The sequence below is a fragment of the Nuphar pumila genome, chromosome 11 (assembly GCF_984573655.1).
Source record: "Nuphar pumila chromosome 11, dmNupPumi1.hap1.1, whole genome shotgun sequence".
Taxonomy (NCBI): Eukaryota; Viridiplantae; Streptophyta; class Magnoliopsida; order Nymphaeales; family Nymphaeaceae; genus Nuphar; species Nuphar pumila.
In genome coordinates this window covers 105,147,834-105,153,833 of record NC_143259.1, presented here as the reverse complement: position 1 = coordinate 105,153,833, position 6,000 = coordinate 105,147,834, and positions in this window count along the sequence as shown.

The following is a 6,000-nucleotide window of genomic DNA, read 5'->3' as shown; positions in this document are numbered from 1 at the left end:
TTGAATCCTAAATGGAATTTGGATCTGAAGTCTTAGATCCAAGTTGGAATTGGAATCTGGATCCTAGACTAGATTTTGGATCTGAAGTCTGAGATCTAAGGTGGAATTGGATTCTGGATCCTAAGATGGTCTTTGGATCAGAAATCTGAGATCCAAAAGTGGAGATTTGTACTTGAAAATCTGGATCCAAGTTGGGATTAGAATCTATCTCTGGATTTGGATTTTGAAAGTCGAAATGGGACTTTTGAAGATGGATCTGGGTTTTGAAAACCCAGATTGAATTTAGGAAGGGTCAAGCTTTTGAGATTTAGAATCCATCTCAAACTTTGATTTTGAATTTTGAAGACAAAAAGGTAAACTTGATTTTGAAACAGAAGATGACTTAAAAGTTAATTTGAACTTTTGAAGTTTGGATTTTGATTTGGAAATTGAAATTTGAATACAAGATGATTTAGGAATTTCAAAGTCAAATTGGACTTTGGACATGAATTTTTGAATCTTGAAATAAGATAGAATTGATTTTGTATCTATAAATGAGATTTGATTTGAGAAATGAAGAAAAAGAATTACTTGGAATTTTGAAATGGGAATTTTTGAAAATATGATGCAATTCTATCCTAAATGATGAATGAATTTAAAGAATTTGAAATTGGATTTTGAAGATCATATCTCATTCTTTAAGTGAATTTAAGATAAGATTTGAAAATATAATGCATCCTTGACTATGGTCATTGAATGTATTAGATAATAATCATATCTAAATTCAAATGAAGAATAAAATACATTTTGGTGCTTTTATAGAGTTTAGAATGAAATTAATTCTCAATATATCCTGACTATGGTCATTGATATATGTATTGAATCAATTTTAGACTAAACTCCGATAAAAGAGGAAAATATTTAAAGAAAATATGATGAATTTTGAAAAGGATCCAGTGTGGATCCAGTGTTATTTTATAAAAGATAAAAATACTAAGTTTTGTTTACATCCTGACTATGGCCATTGATGTAAATCATCAACTTAGGATTAATTTACCTCTTACAAAATGGTGCACGTGCCATTCGTGTTTCACCATTATGAGATTTTGAAAAATGAAGGTAAGAAGCATGAAAATAAGCAATTTATGATATTAACAATGCTCATTCATTCTATCTAAAAGTTGGAAATGTAAATTTTCATTATACTCTATCTATTACATTATTTGAATTGAATCTTAAAATGTCAAGGCTTCTAAGCCAAAGAAGAAGTCCTGCAAAAACAAGAGTTAGCCTAAACAAGAGACAACATATCACAAGAGATATCATAATGGAAGCTTAAGACAGCATGATGGAATGCATATACCTAAACAACATGCATATATACTATTTAACGTAATGCAGTTACACACATTGAACTGATATGCAAGTGAAAGGTGACATTGTGCATATGCAGCAGGTGCCATGTTGATGAAGAAAGTGTGGGTGTTGTGTTGTATGTGGCAGGGTATTTGGTTTGCAGTAGAGGAAAGTTGTTATGGTGATACTACTATGAGTCACAGAGGTCAGGCTGTAGGTAACAACACAGCAATATCGAGCCTTGCCACAAGTGGCTGCAACAACATGAAGTATTGTTGAAATGGTTTACAGCCATGCAAAGCACTTCTGTGAGTGTTTAGGTTGGAATAGTCAGCAGAAAAGTGAAGAATGCACAGTGCTGTGAAGGTCACAGCAGCTGGAGGTGGATGCTGGGTGCAAAGGTTATTGTAACTTGATGCTTTGGCTGTTGTTTAGCAGTAAGGACTATGAGCATGAGGTTGGGCTGACTATCACGGCATGCCTATATGGTAATGATTGATGGGGATGAAGTATAGCAATGGTGAATAATGCTCTTAATGAATATGTGCAACAGAACATAAGTTGTAGAAGCTTGAATTCGGTGAGATGTAGCGAACAGTTGTTGTATGTAAATGAAGACACCTTTCGGAAAATGATGTTTGTGAGATATTGTGGAGGTGGTTGTAGAAAATTACAACAGCTGCCGTGAACATAGATGGTGGTAGAAGCAAATGAACAGGTAAGCGCAGCAGCCAATCGCCCATGTGTATGTATGAAGTATTGGGATTTATGGGACAAGTTCAGAGCTCTCGTGGCATATAGCTGAAACACTCCTTTTTGTCAGGACTCCAGTTTTCTTATGCCCTGTCTCAGTACCTTAAATAGACTTCTTGCTTATTATGCAACATCCTAGGTTGATTCATTGGTTTGGGAACAACAGAATTTGAGCCTTCAGTTGCAGCTACCATACCCTATCTTGAAGAATTTAAGCTCCTGATTTGACCACAACCTTTCTTGAAAGGAGATAGAATAAGACTAAATGACTGATTTTCCTTAAAGGCAAGAAAAAAAAACAATTTCTGGAACAGAATCAGGCATATATTGCATACAGTAGATGTATTCAATATTCCTATAAGCTTACAAATTCTCCAGCTTGGCCAACATTACCACACCTATCGCAAGATTTTACTTCCAGCTGTTTGGAAACACACATCAACAAATCGGTACCACCAACATCATGTCTTAGTGCTAAATCAAGATTTTGCTACACGTTCAGGAAGATCATGATAGTTCTGCCCAGACCCATCAATGTCACCAGGGCAAAAATAAAGGGCAATGATACGAGGGAAGATTTTACCTGCAAATGTTCTGGCCATACAGCTTGGCAAGACATTAACTTGGATTACAAGTGGGCTGATAACTTCCTAGATGCCTCAAAAAATTTTTTGACACCTGTATTGGAGGATAAGCACATATTCCATCAATCATGTGACAGTGAGAGACGTTGTCAACAATTCCAAAGCACCCTCTGGAGATGCTTTAGCTTCAAACACATTAGCCTGCAAAGGTAGATCATTAATTTCTTGTCCTAAATTTGTCTTAGCAGTCAACATTCTACTTATGTTATCGTTAGATGAAGAAAAACATGCTTGTTCATTTGGATGTCTTCATAATCATTCCAGAACTGTCTTCAACATCATTACTGTCCTTTGTTCCAGTATGAATACTCTGCAAACAACTGCCCACCTTCTCAAATTTGGGAGGAGGTGTGCTCATTATGGATCTTGCAGGAGGTATGTCAATAGATGCTGGTATAGGAGATTTAGGAGATATGCCTGTAACTTTTTGGGAATCAATTGACTTCCTGATAAATTTTTGTTATATTTAAATCGTTATTTGCAGACATACAGGTCTCCTGCTCACTGTTAGCCATTTGGTCCTTGCATACTTAGCCTTGACGTCAGAGGACTATCCTTCAGCCCTTTTAAATCGTACCTTCTAAGATACAAGCCTCAACCATACTTCTGTGTATAGAAACCTCAATATCTCTCTCAGAAACTAATGAACCATTATCATTGTTCTTCAAAATCTTGAAAGAGGCTGGGCTTAATGGAATGAACCAAATCTACTGTGAGATTGACAAATAAATTGTTGTGGACATACATGTGAAATTATTCGGTTGAGTTATCAGAGACATACATCTGGAGGAATTGATGTGGAGTGAAAAGGTACTGGGTTTAAATGCTGGAAATGGGAGGGGAGTCAGTGGGATAAAAAAAAAATATGCACAGATGTGTATGAAAATGATGACCAACAGCTGCTAACAGGTGATGGTAGTTACAAGTTATGAATGCTAGTGTGAAAATCAAGTGCTGATGAGGCAAAAAAAAAGTGAAAGAATATTGAATCTAGGGGTTCATCGTGAATATAGATGACATATAAAGAAAACACAGAAAGATGCTTAACATGAGAGTGACATTCAGAGTCAAATACAGTAAAGAGAGTATTGTGAATTCAAATGATGATGGTTTGTTGTACCCAAACGCGTCGATGATATCATTGCGGGATATCATTGATTATTAAGGTGTAATGCTACCATAGATGTAAGCCCATCTTAACAGAGATTTCTACAATACACCTATTTCTAATGATAATGGGTTTTAGCACTGTGCGTTACCAACAGGAGATTAATTACTCCAGAAGTAACTATGTGATGCAATGAAAGCCGAATATCACAGTAATAAAAAAAAGGAAAAGAAAGAACTAATTCAGTAAAACAATTATAGGGACTACAAAAGAAAATGAAAGTGTAATGGTGTGCATAAAAAGGGGAGATGAGAAGAGCCGATGATAATGCAATATCTTTAGAAAACTTATAAAATATGCCACAGATAATCAGAAATATAGGAAAGTTAAGTGAACTTTGGTACTGAAACAAGATACAGGGTTAGATAAAAAAAACGATTGCAGCAAAGAGAATGGCATGAACAAAATAAAACGAATCACAGAAAGCAGAAAAAAAAGAAAAGTCAAATATGTGGGAATACACGTATCCCATTGCTTTTGCACAGATATGAACTGATGCTGCCATAAGCAACTAAGTATCACAGGAAGTGCTCTTAGACGGGATGATGAACCAAGTAAATTTTCAAAGGAGAATCCGAAATGACAGAGAAAAGAGGAGATATTTACCACTTTTCTGTTGCGGGAACGATCTGCCTCTTTCCGCTAGTTAGGAAAACGATCCGAAACAAAAAGGAATGAAGGAGGAAGGATTGCTCTTCAGCGACTTGCAGAGGAGTGACCTCAATAACCAGGAAGGAAAATGGGAAGGAGGAGAGGCGAATTAGGGGAAGACTCGCTGGTGGAAGAAGTCTGGGCTTGGCCGATAATGAATCCTTCAAAAACGTCGAGGAAGGTGGGTGGGATATCAAGTCGAAAAAAAAAATGGATGCTGGATAGGCAGAGAACTCGATCAAAATGGAGTGGAAAATGGATGTCGATCATGGATCGAAAGGGGAAGGTTGAAAATGGATTAGCAGAGAACGCGATGCCCTTAAAGAAGATGGGGTGGCTCTTCTTAAAGAGAGCCTGGATGAATCGAGAATGGAGGCAGTTGCAGATAGAGGGTGAAAGGCCACGATGGCTGTTGAAGATGGGTTTCTTTCCTTCAGGAGAGAGAGATGCTCGAGAGGAATGCACAGGGGGAACGAAGGCCAAATTTAATCGATGCCTGACCCCTTCTTCTGCACCTCTTTTTACTGAGGGAAGAGGAAGATCGGGAAGGTGGGGAGGCCGTTAGGCATCAATGATTGAGATCATGGCGCGGGAAGGAGTCCGTTGTAAATTTTCTTCTTTTTCAAAAAAAGGGTCCCTTTTAAGAATTTTTTTATAAAATGGTTTTAAAATGAGGTTTTTAGCAAAATTAACTTTTAGAAAGCTTTAAAACCATTTGTTTTTCTCGTAAATTTTCCATTTTTTTTGGTTTTTGTGTTACTTTTGATGTTTTTGTATTTTTAGAATAAAATCCTAAAGTTTTACGAGAAAACAAAGATTAAAAGTTAATTTTTTTGTATTTTTTTGCAAAATATTTACAAAGAAAGTTTTTTTGAGAATTCAAGGCTATTTTGGGGAAATTTCTTCAGAAAAATGAGTTTGGATCCAGATTTTGAGGAAATATTCGAGGTTTAAAATCTCGAATCAAGAAATACAGAGTTATAGATCCAACAGGCTGCCAGATGGACTGTCTGAGCTTTTCAAAATTTATTTTTGATATTTTAAAATTTTAATTTGAAACTTTAGACAACGAGGCTCAAATTTGGGTTTTGACACTGGGTCCGGATCCGAAAATTGAATTGGATATATCAGTATGAGATTCAATCCAGAAAATCTGAAGAATAACTCAAATTTAACTTTGGTTTTCTCAGAAGATGGAGCAAGGGGCAAAAAGGTCATTTTTACCAAACTTTGAAAAAATTGGGGTGTTCACAGGACCATGGGCTGGGCCTGGTCTGAGCCCTTTCTCGGGTCAGACCAGGGGTGCAGGTCCCCCACCTTTGTTTGACCCAGCAGGGTTTAGACCCACAGGGTCCAAACCTTGTGTTTTGTCGGTGCCACCCAAATCGTATGTTGGGTGTCCCATCCCTTTGGGCGCACCTTAGTGCGGGTGCAGGCCCAACCTGCGCT